Here is a 25,494-nt window from a genome sequence, read left to right on the forward strand (position 1 = left end):
TGCAAAGCAACAGGGTTAAGTGACTTTCCCAAGGTCACACAGCAAGTAAATATCAAGTGTCTGAGTTCAAGTTTGAACTCAGGTCCTCCTGATTCCAGGGCTGTGCACCTAGCTGCCCCAAATGGCCTTTGTTTCTACCCAGGTCGGATAACATAAAAATATTGCACTTTAGGCAGAACTAATTATTAAGGAAATTTTCTTTATACGTTTTCAACTCTTTCTATATGGTCTTCCCAAATTAGATTGTGAGCTCTTTCAGTACAGGGATGGCTTTTCCTTTTCTTTTTTCCCCTTTTCTTTTCACATAGCAGGCACTTAATGCATGGTTATTATTATCATCATCATCATCATTGGTTTTTATAGATGATGGGATTAAGTGACTTACTCAAGATCACATTGTTAATAAATATCAAGTATGAGTCAGGATTTGAACTCAGGTCCTCCTGACTTCTATCTACTGCACTCCTTACCGCCCCTTTTATATATATTTATTGACTCTGTTATTGCTATTTAAAGATATTGATCATATCAGCTGTAAATGTTCTTTTCTCTTGGCATCTTAAAATCTTTCAAACTATCCTTAAAGAGCCTGATTTATAGTTCCCTTATATTTATGATTGTCTTTCTTAAGATGCGTTTCTCATTAGGATCCACATTTCCCACCTGTAACACCAGCAGAATACATTTGTTTGCCTTCTTTGTTTTCATCCAAGTTCTTGCTAAAACTACTGAGCAGAGAATGCATAATTTTGAGTATGGGCAATGAGTAGTCGTGAAGAGTTTTGTAGCAAGGGAGTGAAATAATGTGACCTATATTTCAGGAACATCGCCTCAATAGTTATGACTATACTGGATTATAAAAGGATATAGAGTTTTTCCTGCTATATATGTTGAAAATATTCAACAAAATTACTGGAATTTCTGTAATATCAAATGAGCTAAGATGTATAGTGCTTTGTAAATTATAGAGCATTTTATAATGCCATTTTTACTTTTGTCATGTAGTATTTTAATAATCTAGATATGAGGTCATATGTCTTTTTCATCTGAAAAAAAACCATTAGATTTTAATTTCCTTGAGGGCAGAGAGACTATTTTTTGCTTCTTTTTATATCTGCCTAATTCCTAGTACAAAGTCGACAATTAAATGTTTCTTGATTAATCGATTGATAAAGATAAAGTATTGAGACTTGCCTAAGGTCACACAACTAGTAAGTGTCAAGTGTCTGAGTCCAGATTTGAACTCCTGTCCTTCTGACTACAAGGCCAGGGCTCTATCCACTGCACCACCTCTAATGCCTCCCATCCAGGGCCATCTCCAGTCATCCTGATTCATATCTGGTCACTGGTCCCAGATGACTTTGGAGGAGAAAATGAGGCTGATGACTTAGCACAGCAACCCCCTCACTCAAATGCAATTCATGGGTTTGTCATGACATCACCTCCTTGATGTTGTGGCATCATTCTTCCTTTGAGAATGAAGGACAAAAAAAAGAAGGAATGTTGGAGGAAAACAGTTCTGTATAGACCAACCTTTCAGTAACTCTTAAACATTAACTTCATCCTTATGAATCTGCTGCCAGGAGATTGGTGGTTTAGCATTTAGGGGTTACAGGTACAGCAAGCTGAGCAGCTAAAAAAAAATATTTTTTTGCATCTTCTTGTCAACTTTTTAAAATTAAAAGCTCTTATTTAAAGAGAAGATAAATCAACTTAAAATTTCCATATATGAAATGTGAATGATGCAAGTTAGATTGTTGTTTTCTCACCTGGAGTAAAATGGAGTGCCTTGTCACCAAACTTAACTATTTGATCTTTGCTTCCCTAAAGAAGAGTTTATCTTCCACTCACCAATGAACTGACCTATGCCATTTTCACAGCTTCTGATGCCATCTGTTTCAGCTTGTCTTCAACTATGATTTAGAATGAAGGTTTAATTACTTCTTTAATGACTTTCTGTCATGCAGTCTTAGTATTAAATGCCCTCAAACAGCTTGTTGTTTCTGTTGGCATAAGCCATCTCCTTTAGAATTCCCAATATTCTTTCCATCTTTTCCTCTTTCTCCTTTTTGAGTGGATTTGATCCAATTTTTAAGAGGTTCTCCCTGCCCCCACCCCCATTTAATCCTAGCTTTTGCTCATTTACTTGATCAGGGCTACTTTTGTAAAAGAATGCTTCAACCTGGCTCTTTAAAAGAGATGTTTCTCAGTCTGTCAGCAACAAAATTTTATAAAACTACTATGTCATCAAATTGTACTAAGTTCTGGAAATACAAAGACAGGTAAATGAGCAATATTGGAGCAAATCTCACAGAGGAGCTCTAAAGCTAGGAAGAACTGGGTAAGGCTTCTTGCAAAATGTGAGATTTTACATGGAATTTGAAGGAAGCAGGGAAAACTGGAGGTAGAAATGAGGAGAATTCCAGTTATGGGGGAGAATCACTGAAAATATCCAAGGTGCAGAGATAGAGTGAATTGTATGGAGGTCAGTGCAGCCAGATTGTAGAATACATGACCAGGATGAGATATAGGAAATGTAAGAGGCAAGGAAGGTTATGAAGATCTTTTTTTTTCCCTTTTTGTATGTTTTAGAAGAGGGCACTGCATTAAGGCCTTCATTTCCTCCCCTTTTTTTATATTTTGAAATCATTCAATAAAGACAACACACATTTGCTTAACCCATGTTTAGCTTTGATAGCAAACATCCCATTCCTAGAGCAGCCATATGGCTTTCAATAAGACCTTTCATTGTAGCACAGGAATATTGGCAATCATTTGCAGTTTCCTGTCTGGTAGTTGTTGAAAATCATTTATATTTATTAAATTAATCATTTTATATAAATAAACGATCGTGGGTGAGGAACAACTCTATTCTTAACTTCATTATGGGAACTTAACAAAAGTTGCTGATGTACTCCCTGATTTAAAGAACCACATAGCAATTATATTTGCTCATAGGTCTTTTGAAAAGACAAATCATTTGTAAATTTCTTTGTAGAATAAGAGTGGCAATAATTGCTGTTGAATTTTTAGGTGATAAATATAGTATTTTCCCATGCATTACATTTTTTATGGATGGATGTCATGCTTTATAAAAGACAAATAATCAGATACTAGATTGGTCTGTATAAATTTTCTTTGTGCTCCAGCATGTAGCCATCATGCTTCTAATTTTAAATTTGCAAAAGGGATGAAGCAGATGCAAATATTTCAGGGTGCTTTATCTCTAGGATGTGATTGATACTTCTGGGATGGGTCTATGTTGCACAAAGTCCATGTCCATATTCTAATTCCTTTTATCCTATTTGATCCAAACTTTCTTTACTCTCCCCTAATTCACTGACTAAGAGTTTTAATGTTATTTGAATTTATTTAGTTTTAATGTTAGTAATGAAAATCCTCCTCTAATACTTCACTATGATAATTTCAAGTGCTTGATGATATCAAAAGAGATCTAGGAAATCCTACCAAAGAGGAAAGACTTTAGGGACCTGGCAACAGTCTTTTATTTGTCACCCAGGTATAGAGTTTGGGGTGGCTCATCAAGCACTGTCATCAAAGAGATAAATGTTTTAACCTTAGAAACTCATCAGTGCAATTAAGCAAATTATTAAGGAATTAAGATATTTGTTGTCAGAAGATCATAAGATTATAGGACTGATATGAGGATTAAATGAGATAATATATGTAAATTACTATGCAAACTTTAAAACTCTACTGAAATTCAATTTTTTTATTTTATGGGAGAAAGGACCTTAGAGGTCATCTAATTTAATTTGCTCATTTTACACGTGTTAATATTGTGACTCAAAGAGGTTAATTCTCTTGCTCAGGATCATAGCTTGTGAGCTCTAATAATCACAATAGCTAACATTTCCATAGCATTTTTATGTACCCATCAATGAGATAAGTGCTTTACAATTTTCTTTCCATTTGATCTTTTCAACAACCCTAGGAGATATATGGCATTATCTCCATTTTACAGAAAGGAAAACTGAAGCAGATGGGGCAAAGTGATTTGCCCAGGGTCACACAGCTAGAAATGGATTTGAACTCAGGTCTTACCTGAAGCCTAATATTCTATCAATTATGCTACCTTTTCTCCTTTAAAGATAGATACATAACTGGCAGGAGTTGGCTTTGAACTGGTTTTCTTAATACAGATCACTCTTTGCACTATACTATGTCATCTTGCCACTCTAGTTAAAATAAATGGAGGACATTCTTAGGAATGCAATCTGCATGGAAAAGAACCTTAAATTGATTCCAATTTATGAGAAAGTCCTTGTGGTGATTAGCCTTGAAAAGTCTTGATTAGAACAAAAATGTCCTATTTGAGGGACTCAAGTAGATAAAGAATTAGACTTGACCCATTTGGCTCTCCAGGGACATAGCAAGGAGCAATGGGTGAAACTCTATAGGGATCAAGTTAAGTTTTCATGTAAGGAAAATCTGCCCATTAATTAAGACTCAAAGTGAAGTGGAACATCTTGAGAAATGATGGTCATCCACCTTGTGGGGGTTCTTCAAGCAAAAATTGACTGACAACTTGTTAGGACAATTTGTAGGAGAGTCTTCTTGAGATATGTTTTAGATTCGATGGTTTTAGAGTTCTTTACAAATCTGTAATTTTGGGATTCTGGCAATCCATCTGATGTCTCTGGGCATTTCACGGGTCATTCTCCTTCCTGGAATAATCTCATACCTTCCATCTACTTTATAGAACCTCTCTTCCTTTATAACACAACCCAAACACAACTTCCACCATAAAGTCTTTCTTGATTCCCCCAATTCCCAAATGACCTTAGATTTAATGACTTCCTATATATTTGTTACTTTATACTTCCTGTATATTTAATTTTTATAGATTTATATATGTATTTGTCTTTTTCACTGAAATGTAAACTATTTTTCTTTGTATTCCTACCAGCTCAGTTAGCAGCACAAATTAGGTACTTTTTGTTTGCTTAATTGATCCTGGGACCTTGAAGCAAGTATCTAGATAACTAGAAAATGACTCTTTTATCTTTACTTGAAGGATTCCTTTGACATCTGAAACACAGAATCTTAGCTATGGATTTTGAAAAGAGCAAATCTTTTCTCTCTACTCTGTCTCTCCTCACCACTATTCAAGTGTTTATTTGTTCTTTCATTCATTCCATTAACGCTTGTTAGACTCCGCTTTTGCTTGGATAATGCTTGCCATCACTAGCACTTTCTACTCCAAGTTTAGCAAGCTTCTGTAGACAGAGCCATAGTGTTTCTGTCTTCTCCTACTTGCTCACTATTAGAAAACATGCTTCTTGAGGGGAGGTACTGCCCCCACCCCCTTTTAAAGCTCCTAGCATGTGCCAGCCATTGAACCAATGCTTAATTAATATCTATTGAATTGAATCAATTCTATGTGAGTGCTACACCCAACACTGAAAGGGCTTTAGGGTACGCATTGATCAGCATTCCTTGGTGAATAGGGAATGTCTATGCACCCATAGAGGGTGATGGTTAACCTAGTGTCAAACATGTACCTAAAATTTCCCCAATGGTTTTTATTGCTTCTCTCTTTCCTCTTACGCTTTTTTCTCTCTCCCCTGAAAATTCCATATCCTCTTGGCAGACCCATTTTCTGCCACAGCTGCCTAGAATATATTATTGCTGATATTTTGTATACAATGACTGAAGAGGGTGTGCAGGGCTCGGTCTGCAGTCACTCTTCATACCAATGCTTTATTTTCTAGGTCTAATCTCTGGAAAGCGTTCTTTCTAACAAACCTTGGACCATTCTGTACTTCATTTGGCCTCTCTTCTCTTCAAGCCACTTCAAAACTATCCATTCTCGTTAGCATTCTTAACACCTATGTGGCTTGGGTAAGTAGTAGAATCTCCATTACACTTACCATATTGAAGCAAATGATACTCAAAGGCTACTATGACTTGTGCTAGGATTGGAAATTTCCATTGTACAGTTAAAAATGTGTTGGATTTGTGATTTGAGGGCTTGGATTTCCTGACCTTTCTGGGTTCAGTTTCTTTCTCTGTAAAATGAGAGTGTTCTAGATGGGGGACATCTAAGACATTACCAGCTCTAAATCAACAATTACGTTTAGAGGTAGAGGAGTTTTCTTCCTTTTCTCTAGCTACATCAGCTTTCCAGGAGCTGAGAAATTTGGTTTGGTTAAGCTAATATGGTCTCATCTGTCCTCCTGAGGACAATATATCCTCCCACTCAGATTCGTAGTCTACCTCTTCCTAGGTGTTGTTCAGAGGACACTGTTTAGATGGTGATGAAAGGGCAAAGGTAAATTCATGTTGTTTTTGTTTACATGATGAAGCCATTCTCCTTTCCTCAGAAAGAATATCTTGTTTGAACTTCATGGAATGTGGTATCTTACAAATAATAGGAACCTAGAAACTTTGTTGTTTTTTAGAAACACGATGAGAGGGAACGGAGGAGGGAAGAAGGTAGAGAGAGGGTGGATAAAGGAGATGAGAGGGACCTGAGTGGAGGAAAGAGACAGGGGCAGGAGGGGGAGAAAGAAGAAATTTAAATGGACTTCAGATTTCTTCATAAATCAGTAGCTCCGCAATATGACTCCCCATACCTTGAGTGGCTTCTCTAAAAGACCTCTCACATCTTAGGTCCAGGGTCAGTCTCGAGTTCTCAATGCATATAAGGGAGTTGGGAAGAATTGAGAGTAGTTCTACAATCTTCCAGCTTGAGGACTAAGATCCTATCTGTTGGGGTAGGAGCAAGACAGTATCTCAAGAAGTTTCATTCTCTAAACTGCCATTTGCCTTTCTTTCAATTTTCAGAAACTAAATCCACTGCTCCATCTCATAAATCATACACCGGAGGCCATGCCATTGTTTTCTTTCTGATTATGCATGAATTATGAGTGTTTGGAAATCTGCCCATAGGATTCAGTTCATCCCCACACCTATAGACACACTCACACACAAATGTCCATACACTCACATCTAGCCACAAACTTGAACCAGATAGAGCTGTAATTATACTTTTCAGTATAATTTAACAGATCTGACATCCCTGTAAATTGAACTCTACTTTCAATTTATTTTGCTTTTATGATGTGGAAATTGATTCTGAGAAATTCTGAGTGATTCTTTCAGAGAGAGAGCGACAGACAGACAGACTGGGAAGGGGACGTGGGAAGAGAGAGGGAGACCATATGGGAAAGCTCCATTATTTGTGAGCATGCTCTTTTATTCATTTGACTTTTTTGGTTCAACTTGATTTCTCATTTTTTGGTATCTGCTTAATGTTAAGGACCTGAGTCTGGAGTCTGTCACCAGGACTCTGCATTTTGCTTATACCCTATTGATGCAATATGCAGCCTCCAGTCTGAGTCAAAGGAGCCTAGCTTCTGAGCTGGAAGGACTTGGGAGGTCTTCTAGTCTAATCCTCTAATTTTATAGATGAGGAAACTGAGGCTGAGAAAGCTTGGTTTAAAACCAAACAGGTAGGAAGTAGCAGAACTGAGATTTGAACCTCAATTCAATGTCCTAAAACGGGAAGAACTCCACAGTTATGTGAAGTTATTTCTTTGACAAATCACCAGATCTCCCTAATTCCCATTTATAAAAATCTATAAAATGTGGAAAATAAAAAGGGGTGTAACTGGATGAGATAAAGTTTGTAGAGTAATTTGCAAACTTTATAAATGTGAGCTTTTATTAAGCTACAACTTTGGGAAAATCCTTAATCCCTCTCATAAATAAGCTTCATATAGATCAAGGGTTAAGGTTAAATAAAAATAGCTCATGTCATGTTTTGAAATGTTACTACTTCATATCTTTTGATGATAGTGAATCAAAATCTATTTAGGACCTCAATATTAGAGGCAAAGGAAAAATTTGCAAGATAAGTTAACATCTCTGATCCATGGTTTCTGCTTATTTTCACTGATGTTCAAACTATGAATAACTACTCTGAAAATTTCATGTTGCATTGACTTAAAGTAGTTTCATTTCTAGCTATTATACAATTCTTAGAGTTAATAAAACTAATGAATCTGTGATTTCATTTATGTGAATATCATTAAACCCAACCACCCCACGCCATTCTTATTATGTATGTTCAGTTATTTTTCATTCATATTTGACTCTGTGACTTTATTTGGGGTTTTCCTGGCAAAGATATTGCAGTGGTTTACCATATTCTTCTCCAGCTCATTTTACAGATGAGGAAACCGAGGCAAAGAGAGTAAAGTGACTTGCCCAAGGTCACACAGCTAAAATCTGAGGCCAGATTTAAATATGGGAAGGTGAGTCTTCCTAATTGAAGGTCTGGTACCCTATTCACTTCACCAACTAGCTCCCTTAAATTCAGCAGCAGGGTCCACTCAATGCCCTTATAAGATCTTAAGGATAACAAAGGAATACTCAGGTTGTCCACTGGTTATGAATTTTTCTAATTCATTGAGGGCAAGTACTATTTTTTGCTCCTTTTTTGTATCCCTAGCTCTTAGCATAGTTTCTGGCAAACAGTAGGCACTTAATAAATGTTTATCAATTGATTGCCACCTGACCAGCCCATCTTTCTTTTTGATCACACCTTTCTTTGATGATACCCTGCATCCTGCTTCATAGGTCCTTTTTTATAAAATAGCAGTTTGTTCACATTGACCATGTAACTTTCCAATGTCATTTGGGGGATTTTTTACTTTAATCCTTTATATAGTGCTGGATGTTATAACCTAGACATAGAACAATACCAGAAGAATTTTATTATAGAGTCATGCCAAGAGTTACCACTCACTAACTGATGCTTACTTATGTATTAGTAATAAAAGGATCTTTGGGATGAATCCTTCTTTCAGCTCATTGAAAAAATACAATTCCATATAAACTTTGTGTTAAGATATACATATGAAATGAATTTTCCCAACTGGATGTGGAGGAAGGTATTAGGAATGGCCTACTCGAATTTGAAAAGAACCTTGAGGAAAGCTAGAGATTCCAACACTCTCATTTGGCATATGGAGAAACTGAGACCCAAAGAATTTTATGATAAATATTAAGCTAGTCAAATAGGTATTGAGATGAAACTCATTTTCTCCTGCTTGCCTAAAGAGTAACATTGTCCATATAAACAAAATACTTTTTTTTGTTTTAGTTTTTTGCAAGACAATGGGGTTAAATGGCTTGCCCAAGACCACACAACTAGGTAATTATTAAGTGTCTGAGGCCGGATTTGAACTCAGGTACTCCTGATTCCTGGGCCAGTGCTCTATCCACTGCGCCACCTAGCCACCCCAACAAGATACTTTCAAAGTGAATTTATTCCTGTTTATTTTGGGGGAGGGGGTCAGGAAGATAGAATGAAATCAGTTTTATTAACATTTTATCCAATCATCCACTCCTTATGGAAATTCGGAATTCTGGAACTTCCATACACAGATTCTCTAGAACACAGGACAACACACCCCTTTGAGTGTTTAAGCAAAGCTGTGTGGTCCCAAGGAGAAAAAAAATCGAGGAAATGTCTTATGATTAAATAATTGGGAAAAGACTGGCATTTTAGGAATGGGCAATACCAATCCACAGATCCGCTGTTCACTGTTCATATATTCACAACTGGCAAATGTGTCGTTTTAAATAACACATTTGTGTGTGACCTTTTAAGAAATTACCAACGTCTTTGTTTAGAGCACACAGGGCCAGGATTTTACCAAGCTTTCCCCACTAAATGGAGTCTGTTACTCCCCTTTCATGCCATGTTGTCAGAGAGTGGCACTTCATTAAGATAATGTGACCTTTAGAATAGTCTTCCAACCTTTTACTAGGTCTTTGGTAGCATGAATTTGTACTTTAATTCCTAGAGCTTTTTGATAAGTTGGAAATAAAAGTAATTGAAGGCTACATTTGTTATTTCTCTTCTGCTATACTTTGGGAAGTAGATTTTTTTTTGGTTTTAATTTTGATAATGGCAAAAATATCAGGTCCAAACTACAAAGATTTTGTCAGCATTAAAGTCAAATTGGCCACTTTGCTCTGTGAAGGTAGAATGGAAATAGGAGAAAAATTGGTTACAAAGAGAGAATGAAACTATTCCTTTTATGCTAAGATGTCCATAATATTTAAATGAAATCAAGAGTACAAACTCTGATCTGGGAGAATATTCAAATTCAGAGTCTGCTATTTATTGTATGACTTCAAATAAGTCCCTTAAGCTCTCTGGGCCTCGGTTTACTCATCTATAAAATGAGACAATCTTGTGTGGTACCTTCTGGTTTGGTATTTTTGATCTTATATGATTGATTTTAGGTTAACTTTGTAAAAAAAAAACTAAAAGAGGTCCCATAGACCTTAATTTTTGCTTGTTACTTATAAAAATGAGAATGCATTTAAAAATAAATTTGCTATGTGGTAAATAGTCTAGGCATATCCAACATATTTTAGTAACCTACAAAATAATTTCACAGAATCAAAGGATCAGGTTTTGAACTGGAAATGAGAGTGCTAATAATCAAACGGGGAGGTGGGGAAAGTCTGGGAGTTCATTACTCACAGTCAAGTCTTTAATTTAAACAACTCAAATTTTATTCTCAGCACCTGTTGCCACAATTCTTTTTACATGAAACGAAAAGTAACACTGGTGAATTTTGGTCATATTTTCTTATGAAATAGCTTTACTTTTTACTCTGTGTGTGACCTTGGACAAATGTCTTCTTTGAAGCCTATTTCCTCATTGGTAAAATGAGGGGGTCAGATTAAATCACTATCTACCTTAAGATCTGTGATTTTTTTTAAGTCTATTCAAAGCAAGCAGGGCCAGAACCAAATTGTAGCCTTTGGATCTCCCCACATTCTTTCTGCTTCTGAACTCCCCCCCCAGTCACTCAAAGTATTTGACCTAGTGTTGGATGACCAAGTCACTCATCTTGGAGGGAGGGGAGGGGAAGGCATATTTGCTACCTTTCCATTTCCCCTAGCTCAGAGCATTAAACATAGTAAGTGGTTAATCAATGTCCATTCAGTTCTGAGGGGAAGGCTGACCAAATGGATGATTTCCAAGGTTCTTCCCAGCGCTACCAGTCAATGATCATTTGACTAAATAATTCTAGTCAAGTCTGTGAAAATTTTGTGATGGTGTTGTCAGGTACTGTTCCATTGGCTGGTGATTTCAGCAGACCACCTTCTTCCTGAGATAATTGGGAGCTAGTTGAATATTTGAAGAGAGAGAGAGATATCACAGTGGGGACGGGGGAGAAGGAGGTGTGCCCCCATTCTCATTTATGTTCAGCATTGGCTGCCTTTGCCTGACTGACTTCAGTAAAGATAGGTGTGACTTTAAACAGTCTTCCATTCTTTTCCTCCAGGGGAGATAATACTCTTAAAAATACTTGCCTGTTTTATACAGCATTCTTCCCCTGGCTCACATCCATTAGAAAGACCAACGGGACAGAATGCTAAAGATGGCAGAGGTTGAGTGATGCTTTGTGTTCCTTAGCATCGTGGTGGAAATGCTTAGAGATCTCCACCCCAGGTGTTAATTTATGTATCAAATGATGCTTTCCATTAAAAATTCCAAGGGTCTCATCTGCAGCAGTCATTCAACAAGTTTGGATTAGCTTTTACTATGTGTTCAGTACTGTGGCAGATTCTAGAAATACAAAGAGTGGAAGGCCAAAAACAGTTCCTGTCCTCCAGGAGCTTGCATTCTAATGGGGGAGATTTCATGGAGACCATAAGGTTATAAACATAAAGACACACAATACACACATGTACCCATATGTAGAGAGTACACACATGTGTTTATATCTACATGTCTATATAGATGCACATATAAACAGATAGACACATTATATGTGCATATATATGAATACACATATGCACATTCAAATTAAGAAGGAGAGTACTCTATGAGGGAGAGTCAGTACAAAGTCATGAAGTAGGAAGATGAAGCATTATTGTGCAACAATAAAAATTCTGATGTCACCGGGTCCTGGATTATGTGGAGGAGAGTAAAATGTATGGCGACTGGAAAGGTAGGAAGTAGCTATGCTATAAAGGACTATTAAAACCAAGTGGAATTTAAAAAGAAAATTCCTGGAGATGATAGGGCTCAACTGGAGTTTACTATAAAACAATGGCATTCTTTGACCTTTGGTTTAGGAAAATCATGTCAGTTGAGTGGAGGATGGACTGGAAGGAGGAAAGACTTAAGGCAGGGATACCAACCAGATTCTGCCCTGTAACTCAGAATGAAATAGAAAACTGTTATGCGTCTCACAGCCCCAAATTAAAGAGCCTCTCAGTGGAACATCTTCCAGCTCAGATGGACCCAATAAAGCTGGACAAGTCCCTGAAGCTCCCTGCCTTCCTTCCCTCCACTTAGCCTGTTGACAATTTATAACCCCTGCACCATCTGGGGAGCAGGCTGCTGGCCGCCAAGAAGACTCATTAACATTCCCCTCTAGGAACTCTTGCTGCTTAATTAGCCTGCCTGTAGGATCCAGGAGGCGGAAGCCTTGGGTGGCTGAGTACCAAGTCCTGGGTTCCCTTGTCTTCTAAAGTCAAGGTCATTCAGGATGCTGCCAAGATCTGGGATGAAACCCGGACTCGCTCTTTCTTGGTTGTGGAAGAAAACTCAAGGGCTTCAGGTGTAGTAGGGCTTGTCCGAGTTAAGCAAGTGGTAAAAGATGACAGCAATGCACCCCTAGGAGGAACTGCCAGGTTGTGTGACAATCCTCTAACCCCCTGGGCCATCGGGGCTTGTCTACAGTCCAACCTTCTTGTCACAGCTAGTCGATACCATTTGTAGTATGCTACCCAAGCCCAAGACTGAACTTGCTACATATGCAATAATTAAATACATCAGATTAATTAAATCCTCCAAGAACATATTGTGCAAATTATTAGCATTCCAGACATATTGATTTTGGAAGAACTTTTACAACCAGAAAATCAGAGAAGCACCATGGGGAGAGATGGCTCATCAATTTAGAGGCAAGGATATCATTGAGTGAATGGCCTCCAACTCTTGGCAGGCTTGTAGCATTTAATAGAGAGTCCCCTAAAAAGGATGACAACCAGATGTTTTCTGAAGGATAGAATAAGGGGTAACAAGAGGCATTTAAGGCATGTGATAACTGAGTTAGATATATGCATGGACTTGATTGAAACTTGTTAACCCATAAATGAGTCGCCAGTTATGCTTGTCCATTCACACACACACATATCCTGGATAACTTGAAGAATTAGATTTAAGGTAGCCAACAAATTGCAGTGAATAGAATTCTGAACTTGGAGCCAAGGTAAACTGAGTTCAGAAATGGCTTTTGATCCTAGGCAAATTATATAACCACCTTGAGTCTCAGTTTCCTTAATGTGCAATGAATGGATCAATACTTTCTCAAGCACCTTTGAGGTGGAAATGAGCTGATTTTTGAAATGTAGTCTATAAACCCTACAATGCTATCATATCTTGTTATTGTTATTACTCATATTTGCATCTCTGCTTCAGTTGATAAAAATCTTAACAGTTAAGTATTAAAGAATTATAAAATGAGAAGCTGAGATTTCTTTGGCAAAGGGAGGCAGTATCTTCAACTACTCTACAAATTATAGCTGGACAAAAGTGGCTGAGAGCACTGAACCTTTTAGTGAGATGGGAAGCAAGTATGGATTAGAGGCAAGATTTGAATGTGCTCTAAAGCCATCTTTCTACCCACTATACCATAATACTTCTTCATAGGATAAATCATGTTTAGATAAAAATTTAAAGTTTGTACAACTACCACAATAAAAATAGGTTCAAAGATGATGGGTAAATTTCACTAGAAACAAAAATGGGATTGGGAAATTTGAGAATAGGACTATACCAATACAAAATGGGAGATGAGTTGATGGGTTAGTAGTGGCAAAGTCTGGGGCATCATAAAGCTGCGATGGGACTTTAATAATAGTAGTCTTAATTTTTAAGTCAATATTTCTGAGATTATATCCATAAAACAATAAAACAAAAGGAGCCATGTAGCAATTCCTTATTAAACTTAACCATCATTAGTACACTATGCCAAGCTTGAGAATCCAAATTTGAAAAGAGAACAGGGGAGGTCAAAAACAGCAATTAAAATGATGGAAAATATTACCATAAACAAGGCTGAAATGCCTTGGCTTGAGAGAGGAAAAGACTTACAGTATAATTCAATAATGATCTTCAACATTAAGATGAGTTGTTAGAAGTAAGCTGGTCAGATCAGCTGGGCTCCATCTCCACTGAGAATAAAATAAAAGAAAATCAGTGTAAACAGAAATGGGGAAATTTTAAGTTACATAGCATGAAGAACTTTCTAGGCTATCGTGATTATTATTGAACCATGGAAACAATCTCAGGAGGGACATTTGTGGAATCTTTTTAAACAAAGAAACTCCTGCAGTGGTGTTTACTCTGCAAATGGTGGTGATCAGTGAATTTAATGTCTTTTGGAGAATCCTCCAATTCACACTCTCATAAAAAAAAAGCTGCCCAGTGAAAATTATATAACTTTGAAACTTATTGACTCAACCCTATATAAATCAAAATTAAGGAAAAAGTGATAATAATAAAAAAATGCTCTCTTCTATTTCCTTACTTCTTTTCTTCTTAATTTCTTCCTCCCTCCTCCTTCTCTATGTGTATATCTAATATATGTTCTCAAAGAAGACCACGACATCAAGGAAAGTGTTGATTTGACAAGCACATAAATTGGATTTGAGTGAGGGGGTGCTGTGCTAAGTCACCAGTCTTACCTTCTCCTTCACAGCCATATGGGTCCAGTGGCCAGATCTGATGGCAATAACTCTGGATGTGAGGTATCCAGGGTTAAGTGATTTGCCCAATGTCACAATCTAGTAAGTGTAAAGTGTCTGAGGCTGGATGCAATCTCTTATCCTGCCGACTCTTAAGGCCAGTGCTCTATTCATTTTACCATAGTGACCTTGAAGTCAGGAGGACGGGAGTTTCAATCCGGTCTCGGACACTTGACATTGACTAGCTGTGTGACCCTGGACAAGTCACCTAACCCTGATTGTCTTGCATCCAGGACCATCTCCAGTCTTGCTGATTTCTATCTGGCCACTGCACCCATATGGCTCTGGAGGAGAAAGTGAGGCTGATGACTTAGCACAGCCTCACCTCACTCCAAGCCAATTCATGTATTTATCATGCTATCATCTCCCTGATGCCAAGGTCTTCTTCAAGATCAAAGGACAATATCACTTATACATATATGTGTTTGTATGTATGTATGTGTACATAAAATAGTTACAGTGAACAGAATGATTTTTGAGATGGCTTTGAAAAATTATCCATTTTTTTTAAACAATATTGAAGCTGCAAAGAGGGAAATTAGGCTTAATATAAGTAGAAATGTCTTAACAAATATAACTATGCTTAAGGAGAACAGAGTGTTGCTGAAAGTGTTGGATTCTTTCTTGCTAGAATCCTATAAGCAAAAGCTGCATATCACCTGTTGGGTGTGTTGTGAAGGAGAATCTTGTTAAAGTTTTGGTTGAATTAGATATCCCCTGAGGTTACCCATCAGCTCTGAAATCCTGCCCATCTGTGATTCTCTTCTTTTGAGTTTCACTCACTCTGGTCTTCCTGATGACAGGGGTAATATTACTATTAACTGTCTAGATTAGAGAGGGTCTCTCTGCTTTTTTGGTGCTCCAATATGATTTTATTCCTGCTGGCCTCCCTATCACACAGCAACTGACAACATTATTGATAGCAAAGGAAGCTCAAGGTCATGGGCCTTGGTGTTTTGTTCATGGTATGGTAATCTTGTTTCAGGAGATTGCCGGCTCAGCTAGTTCTTAGCTAGATGCTGGGAAGATAAATTTGAACTTGCCTTGTGACACCACTTAACTTGTAATAATGATTGTTATCAATGTCTCTCCATCCTATTTTGAGGGCAGGGAGTTTGGCTGTGAGGGCTCCGGTGTATTTTTCCACTGTGAATGGCGTTTAAAATGTCCTGCTATTTTTCCCAAAGTAGTAGCTAAGGATTACTACTATCAAGAAACTATAAATGAATTTTTATTATTTAGGGCAGGAAAATACAAGCCAACCATTTCGCTCCAACAAGAAGGCTGCCCAATTCATCATTTGATCTCTTGAGTCTTCTCTTAACCAGCCATTGGAACTGGCCTATGTTGACTTCACTTGACCATTTTAAGAAACTTACATGATTGACCCCAAACTTCTTCACCTTTAAACTGTATGATTTTTTTTAAAGGCTTTCTCAATGAAAAATCAATTGTTGCTGATCTTCTCATCACCGCTATTTTCTTACAGTAGAATGGGTTTGGAAACACCTTTCTTTATTTGTCAAAGAAGACTTTTATTTTTAAAAATGTATTTCACACCATCTTAAGAAAGTTAAGAAATGATCATAGTTTTAAAAATAAATAATACCTGACATTGATAAAACATTTCAAATTTTGTATAGTGATTTATATACATGATATAATTTGATCATCCCAAGTTCCCTTTGTGTGGAGTATTGAGACCCTGACCCAAAATGACTACTTGGAGTCCTCTCAAAGTGGCAGCAAAGAGTTAAAAGTTATTTCTGTTCTTGCAAGAAGAAACAGTTTCTAACTCTCTATGAGAGAGAGCAGAAAATGCCGAATTACAGAAGCTGAAGCAGGGTTAAAAAACCACAAAACCCACAACCCCCTTCTCCTCCTCTTTTCTGCTGACCCTTACAACAGTTGGTCAACCTTGATGGTCTGAAGAAAAGGTGGGGTTTGCCTATCTTTGTTTACACCTTATATGGTTAGGGTGACATAATTTTTCCAGCGGGAGATCCGGGTTCTCATGCTTACCTGATTCTTGAGAAATAGAAACTGAGGCCTATGGCTTAGACTAATTTAGCACTGTTTCTGAAAAGTCAGCAATTTTTCCCCTCACACCTTGGAGCAAGGTGCTATTATCTTAATATTACAAAGGAGAAACATGGAGCTTAAAATGATTAAATGACTTGCCCAGGATGCTTGGCTAGTAAGCCTATGAGATGAAATTTGAATTCAGACCTTCCTGATGACAGATTTGATTATTTCCATTAAACAATAATGCTCCTCAGTGACTCAAGATCAAGTGAAAATGTGAAAATTTGGATTTGTTACTATTATTATTATTATTATTACATCTTATTTCATTTTCAAAAATGAGATGGGATGAGCTGAAGCTGGAATGATAAATCAGGTTGCTTCTATAACAATTTGTCCTTGAGAATTTACAGTTTGAGTGTGCAGTATACATCAGTAGAAACAGGGCTAACCTGATTGTTGGGAAAAATCTGGAAACAAAGCCTGCTTTTGACACAGGCTATTGGTCCCAGCAACTTTTGTAGTCTCTAAAATTACAATTAAGTTTCTGGTTGGCTTCAGAAGAGGAAATATCCATATTACATGTTCCTACAGAAATATGAAACCCCAAGATCTTAGATCAAGATTCTTCTCAAGATTGTGTATTTAAAAAATAAAAGACAATGTATTTGTCTTGATGAACTGTGAAATAATTGTTTAAAAGCAATATTATGAAATAGGAAAAAAAACAAAACAAAACCTGGCTTTGACATCAGAGTTCTTGAGTTTGAAAGCCAACACTATTCCTCATTACCCATCCAACAGGGTAACGTATATATACAAGGCTAACCTTAAAGTGTGGTGTAAGTGCAATTATCAGGGCAACTGGGTTGCACAGTGGATAGAGCTCCAGTCCTGGAGCCAGAACCTGAGTTCAAATTTAGCTTCAGACTCTTAATAATTTCTCTGTGTGACCCTGGACAAGTCACTCAACCCCATTGCCTTGCAAAAACAGAAACAATAACCAATAAAGATTCACTATAATATTAGGAAAGAATCATTGGTGAACAAACAAATAAATGCTACTATCATCCTCCTCACCATCATCATTATTTTGTGTGTGACTTTAGACAAGTCTTTTTTTTCTTTCCAAGCCTTCACTTCCTCAAGTCTACAGTAAAAGAAAGAGCCCCAACAGACACTTTCAGAGGCCACTTCCAACTGTCTATCCTCCTATGAGGCACCCAACAAAAATAATGTCTCTTGGAACATTTTCTCCATGATGTTTTGACATATTGATAATTCAAAGAAAAATGTTAAATTCACTCAGAGCTTTCATTTCTATTGATTGTTTCTTGGGCAGGTCCATTCTAAAGCAACCAGAAAGCCACAAATCCCTGGATCAGGGATGATCCCAAACCAATAGATCTGCTTGGATCTGCTCTGCCTTCTTATTAAAATTGGGGAAAGGTCAATATTTTCACTTGGTTAAACTCACTTCAATAATTCTCAGAGATACAACACAAAGGGATCTATATTTACCTGAAAGGAATCTTTAATCAGGTTGCAACCAGTAATTCATATTATACAAAAATAGCATGTAATCAGCAAAGCCATATCTGAGGAAAGAAAAAAGTTTTGCTCATTTTAATCCCTTCTTGCAACTGCTTAGTGCTATGGAGATTGGGCAACCACTGGAAATCCTGGAGACAGACAAAGAGCAGTAGAACCGAAGGGTGCTGCTGCATGTGCCCATGATTGAAATACTTGTGAAATTAAGAATTCAAAAGGAGCTTTACCTTATTGGTTTTGGGCTCTGGCTAAAATGTGGTAATGGTAATCTGGATATGTGAAAATAAATACAATTTTTATTATATAAGACAGAAAAATAAAAGTGAGTCATTTCTCTCTAGCAAGAATTTGTCATTTGATGTCATGAATCTTCTCTTAACTAGCCATTCGAAGTGGTCCGTATTGACTCCTCCCCTTTGACTAGTCTAAGAAACTTACATGATTGACCAGAAACTTTTTACTTTGATAACGTATTGGGTTTTTTTCTTGTTGTTTTTCTCCATGAAACTAAATTTTGCCTATCCTCTTGTTAAAGCTATTTTCTTGCATGAGAATGAAAGTGGAAACACTTTATAGGTTTTTATTTGTCAAAAGAGAATTTTATTAAATTTGTTTTATACTATCTTAAGAAAATTGAGAAATTATTGATTTGATAGAGCATATAGTAATAATATGAAAATCAGAAGTGATATTTTCTTTATTTTTATCAAGTGTCAACTTTACTGAAAGATATTCAAATATAGAAAAATAAAATTAACAAAAAACTGTTAGTGTTACCTAATAATTAGAAATAATGTAGATTTTCTTAGGTATGATACTAAGGCACTGTGAATTCAAATACTCAATGTAAATCGAGAGGACAGAGATACCTAAATTTTATATATATCTAAAGTAATAAGATGTTTGTAATTATTGTCTAAGTAGTAAATTCTTTTTTCTAATTAAAGGTTTTATTTATTTTGAGTTTTACAATTTCCCCCCAACCTTACTTCCCCCCCCACAGAAAGCAATTTCTCAGTCTTTACATTGTTTACATGTTGTACATTGATCCAAATTGAGTGTGATGAGTGAGAAATCATATCCTTAAAGAAGAAACCTAAAGTATAAGAGATAACAAGATCAGACAATAATATATCAAGTTTTTTTTTCTAAATTAAAGGGAATAGTCCTTGAACTTTGTTCAAACTCCACAGTTCTTTATCTGGATACAGATGGTATTCTCCATTGCAGACAGCCCAAAATTGTCCCTGATTGTTGCACAGATGGAACAAGCAAGTCCGTCAAGGCAGATCATCAACCCCATGTTGCTGTTAGCGTGTACAGTGTTTTTCTGGTTCTGCTCATCTCGCTCAGCATCAGTTCATGCAAATTCCTCCAGGTTTCCCTGAAATCCCATCCCTCCTGGTTTCTAATAGAACAATGAACAATAGTGTTCCCTGACATATATACCACAGTTTGCTAAGCCATTCCCCAATTGAATGACATTTACTTGATTTTCAATTCTTTGCTACCACAAATAGGGCTGCTATGAATATTTTTGTACAAGTGATGTTTTTAGCCTTTTTCATGATCTCTTCAGGGTATAGACCCAATAGTGGTACTGCTGGATCAAAGGGTATGCACATTTTTGTTGCCCTTTGGGCATAGTTCCAAATTGCTCTCCAGAAAGGTTGGATGAGTTCATAGGTCTACCAATAATGTAATAGTGTCCCAGATTTCCCACAACCCTTCCAACAATGATAATTATCCTTTCTGGTCATATTGGCCAGTCTGAGAGGTGTGAGGTGGTACCTCAGAGAAGCTGTAATTTGCATTTCTCTAATGATTAATGATTTAGAGGAATTTTTCATATGACTATGGATTGCTTTGATCTCCTCATCTGTAAATTGCCTTTGCATATCCTTTGACCATTTTGTCAACTGGGGAATGGCTTTTTTAAAAAAATATGACTCAGTTCTCTGTATATTTTAGAAATGAGTCCTTTGTCAGAAACATTAGTTGTAAAGATTGTTTCCCAGTTTACTACATTTCTTTTGATCTTGGTTACAGTGGTTTTATCTGTGCAAAAGCTTTTTAATTTAATGTAATTGAAATCATCTAGTTTGTTTTTAGTGATGTTCTCCATCTCTTCCTTAGTCATAAACTGCTCCCCTTTCCATAGATCTGGCAGGTAAACTAGTCCTTGATTTTCTAATTTGCTTATAGTATTGTTTTTTTATGTGTAAATCCTGTAACCATTTGGATCTTATCTTGGTAAAGGGTGTGAGTTGTTGGTCTAATCTAAGTTTTTTCCATGCTAACTTCCAATTTCCCCAGCAGTTTTTATCAAAGAGAGAGTTTTTATCACAATAGCTGGACTCTTTGGATTTATGAAACAGCAGATTACTATAATCATTTCCTGCTATTGCACCTAGTCTATTCCCCTGGTCCACCACTCTATTTATTAGCCAATACCAAACAGTTTTGATGACTTATGCTTTATAATATAATTTTAGATCTGGTAGGGCTAAGCCTCCCTCTTTTGTACTTTTTTTCATTACATCCCAGGAAATTCTTGACTTTTTACTTCTCCATATGAATTTACTTACAACTTTCTCTAACTCATTAAAGTAATTTTTTTTTGAATTTTGAATGGTAGGGCACTAAACAGGTAGTTTAGTTTTGGCAGAATTGTCATTTTTATTATATTAGCTCTACCTATGCATGAGCAATTGATATTTGCCCAGTTATTTAAATCTGATTTAATTTATGTGAGAAATGTTTTATAATTGTTTTCAAAAAGTTTCTGAGTCTGCCTTGGCAAATAGAGTCCCAGGTATTTTATGTTGTCTGAGGTTATGTTGAATGGGATTTCTCTTTCTAGCTCTTCCCACTGTATCTTGCTAGTCATATATATATATAGATATAGATATATAGATATATCTATATATCTATATCTATATATATCTATATCTATATCTATCTATCTATCTATCTATCTATCTATCTATATATATATATATATATAAGTTGAGGATTTATGAGGGTATATTTTATATCCTGCAACTTTGCTAAAATTGCTAATTATTTCCAGTAGTTTTTTGGATGATTTCTTGGGATTCTCTAGGTAGACCATCACATCATCTAAGCAGTAATTTCTAACTCTATGAACTTAACATTTTTTTTCTTACTAACATAGCAGACAGGTTTTTATAGTATTCAAATAATTAGATAATATTCATCAATGAAATACAAGCAAATATGCACAGAGCAGCAATCATTAGAAAAGAGGCTGCCAAACTTAGGTGTTTTCACTCTTGCACTCATTCATCAGTATAGCAAGTCAGGTTAGAAAAAGTTTACAATCATATTTCATAATTGGATATTGTGTCTATTAAAGAGTCCTTAGCAATCATCTATAACTAATTAGTGGTGAAACCATCTTGGGTATTCCTTTGTAACTAAAATTTTAATGGTGTTTAGTATGATACAATAATTAAAATGAATTAGTTTGTTAGAAGTATGATTCTTATACATATCTATGTAACTACAAATGCAATACCTACTTTATACTGTAAGTGCTGTATTTTAATGGTTTAAGTCTTATCCTTGGTATAGTGTTTGCAAAGGCTCAATTTGGCAATGCAGAAACAGCTTAAGTGCATTTCAAAGTAGCAACAATAAAATCTCATCTTATCAGTAACTTTGGGCATATTTTTTGCCTTTCATTTTGAAATATCTTTAATAACTGCTAGTTGCCATGGTCATCTAACATGTGTTCTTAGTAAAAAGCTATAGCACAAAAAACAATAAAAAAGAAACACACCACAATAAACGAAAATCAAAGCATACTTTTTACATGAAGCTGGAATTCTTATGATCCTTTTCTTTCTTTACAGTGGTAACAGAAGCATTTAAAGACTGGTTTTGGAGTAGATGCAACTATATTTTTAGCTTAAAGCACTTATATCTTCTTCAAAATACCTTCTCTTTTCTTCAAGTTTCATTTTTTTCTTCCTGATGAAGTCTTAAAATGTTCAAAATTGGCTTGCAGCTCTCTCTCATCTTCTTTCAAGATCAAACTGATGAATGAATTGGTCAGCAAAGAAGTCCAAATATATCAGTTCCTTTCATTCTCCTTCATTTGCTCCACAAACATCTGTTTCATCTCCTCTTCTTTCCCTTTGACATTCATAAAATCCATGCCTTTTGATTTCATAGGCCTCCTGAAGACTTACTGGTTTGTTCTCTGGGCTTACATCTTTAAAACTCATTTGTTCACATTTACATCACGTATAAAGTTTGACCTCTTGTGTACTTCCCACAACAGCAAATGTCAAATGTCCATTCATTGAGGTGTTAATTTGAGAAATAGTTTCATCATCTGTTGAGAATTGGTTTATCTGTTTTTTTGCTGACCAATTCACTCATCATAACCTTCTGTAATTCAATTTTAGAAATTGTCTCTGCTTTAGCAATCACAAGGATGATATCTAACTTACTTTCAAAGGTCTTCATGGTGAGCAAATTAAATATTTTAAAAGAAATGTCCTGTAGGTGAAATAAAATAAAAGCAGGCATGGACAGAAGAATCATGGTGATTAAAGAGAGGCTTTTTTATCGGCAATTCTTCTTGGAGATAGATCTCAAATTAAACATATATTCAATTCTCAGTTGATAGCTCTTTATTCTGGTCATCAAATTTCACTATACTGACAATGGGCAGTTTCCATGGGACATTACTTTCTTGAAGTTTATTTTTTTCTGTGCTTTAAATCTTACATTTGGATGAAAATAGATGAAGATAATCAAAATTCATGTTAATAATATGTTAATCAGAATTGATTCTACAATTCCAGTTTCCCTCACCCAGACTGTTGACACAAAATCCTTATCAAATAGACTTGATAATTATCAAACTTTCAAGTAAACATGGTCACTACCCCATGAGGAGTATTTTTTCCTTCTTCTTCCTTTTTTTTTTTTTTTTGCAAGGCAATGGGGTTAAGTGGCTTGCCCAAGCCACACAGCTAGGTCATTATTAAATGTCTGAGGGCAGATTTGAACTCAGGTACTCCTGACTCCAGGGCTGGTGCTCTATCCATTGCGCCATCTAGCTACCCTATGAGTATTTTTTTTATCCTCATTGTGTAGTGGAACATGTTTTAATCCTCCCAAGAGAATAATAGATAATTTACTGTGCTACATCCGACGATGTTATGGTCTTTGAGGCCGTCCTGTGGCTGACCAGGATCTAGGATATGGAATAAAAGCCACAATTTTTCTATGGGCTCTAATCTCGAAGGGTATAGGGGAAGGCTCAGATCAAAGAGTAAAGAAGAAGAGGAAGAGAGGAAATGAAGTGGGAAGTACCAAAGTCATCTCCGAAAAGTGACATTTTCATGAGCATTTTCTACAGAATATGTAAGCAGAAAAAAAAAGAATAATGTTGTTCAGGAAAGAGTTTACAATATGGGTATGAAGGCATAATGGGATAGTGAGGGGAGACATATTAGCCTGATATCTGCCAAGAGCAAGGTGGCAATCCTTATTTTGGTTAGCTGAAATAGCGTTTCCACACATCAAAAAGTGAATGGGAAAAAATTGATAGTAACTTTTATTTGGGACAATAAGGCACTCTATTTTATTACCATATCACACCTTAATCATCTATGGAATACAGGTTCCCAATTTTGAACATTGTTCCTAACCATTTTCAGTATTTCAGTGTCTCTTGAAGTTGTGTTTTCTTAGAAAAAATACATTCTTTTTACCTAATTGGACAAGGACTAACCTCCAGTTAGGTGAATTCAAGGGATAAGCCAGTGGAGTTTGGGAGACAGTTTTTGCCAGGGTCTTCATTATGGACTTGAGATGCATATTTTTTTAAGATATTTGCAAGGCAATGGGGTTAAGTGCCTTGCCCAAGGCCACACAGCTAGGTAATTATTAAGTGTCTGAGGTCGGATTTGAACCCAGGTACTCCTGACTCCAAGGCCAGTGCTCTATTCACTGCACCACCTAGCTGCCCCTTGAGATGCAGATCTTAAACATCATCAATTGTCTTTGAAAGTGGACTCTTGGAAACAGCTGCGGCTTCATGTAGGACATCTTCTAGTATATTCTATCCAATTGTCCAAAACAAAGGGTAGGTGGCAGTTTGGAGGAGTCTTTTAACACTTGGGGGCTGAGGACCACAGGTGTTCTTTGTGACAGGGAACCTCTGTCCAGGTGCTGAAAGCTGCTCTGTGAACATGGATTGTAAATAACCACAGCTGTGTTCAATTAAACCTCCATCTAAGCCTTTCCCCTTGGCCTTTCTCTCCCTCCTCCCTCCTCCTCCCCACTTCCATCTATAAAGAACCAGCTAGGGCCCCAAAACTTTTCTTTCACCCTGCTGGGAGAATTCCTTTCCCATAGTAACTCAGTGGTGATAGAGAGGTGTGTTGAATAGTCTGTTCCATGAAAGGAAGCTCTACTATGCTGCTATGCAGACTACGTTTAACCTTCTACTAGTGAGTATTTTCTCTTCACTGTGGGGATTTCTGTGTGACTCCAGTGTCCTTTCTCAGTGAGTATTTGTATTTCTGTGTGTGTCTCTCTAGGGACTTGGTAGGATACTCAGTTGATCAGTGGTAGCTATGATGAGTACAACCAGCCATTTGATTTTTCTATGATATCTTTTGTTTTTGTTTGTTTGTTTGAATGCTAACCTAGCTAATCAATACATGAAAACCAGGCTTCATAGGTTTATATTTTACATCAAATATACTTGCTGTTAGCATGAGAAATTCAGGTGAGAAGTAGAACGTTCCATAGGGACTTTGATTTGAAGATATGTTTCCAATTTGCAGTCTGATATATGCTCCATTTTTCATGAACTTTCATAAAAAGGAAATGGGATTAGCATTCCTATGATACTATGTACTCCCATGACTGAGGAGTTTGTATTACTAATATTTGTAGCATTTCTTTCTATTACAAATATGGAATGGGTAGATTTGCAGGAATAACTTTGGGAAAGGGATTAGATATGGGGTACAAAAAGTGTAAGGGTAAGAACAACCGAAGAATCAGTCAACTGAGAGTGGATAAACTGTTCACTGATTTAAAATGTGCTGTACT

The 25,494-nt window shown here is 36.5% G+C and overlaps 1 protein-coding gene and 1 pseudogene across 14 annotated transcripts in view; one reads left to right on the forward strand and one right to left on the reverse strand.

Moving 5' to 3' along the window:
• Positions 1 to 25,494, forward strand: part of NAALADL2 (N-acetylated alpha-linked acidic dipeptidase like 2) — a 1,546,126-nt gene that overhangs the window by 671,557 nt on the left and 849,075 nt on the right. For 2 of the 14 annotated variants that reach the window (XM_074190941.1, XM_074190949.1), the window contains one exon: positions 5,736 to 5,865. The exons of the other annotated variants lie outside the window; for them this stretch is intronic. The gene's annotated coding sequence lies outside the window, so the exon portion shown is untranslated. The remainder of the gene's footprint in view (positions 1 to 5,735; positions 5,866 to 25,494) is intronic. 14 annotated transcript variants of the gene reach the window in all.
• LOC141490734 (septin-10 pseudogene) lies at positions 22,225 to 22,887 on the reverse strand (annotated as a pseudogene).

The sequence above is a fragment of the Macrotis lagotis genome, chromosome 6 (assembly GCF_037893015.1).
Source record: "Macrotis lagotis isolate mMagLag1 chromosome 6, bilby.v1.9.chrom.fasta, whole genome shotgun sequence".
Classification (NCBI taxonomy): Eukaryota; Metazoa; Chordata; class Mammalia; order Peramelemorphia; family Peramelidae; genus Macrotis; species Macrotis lagotis.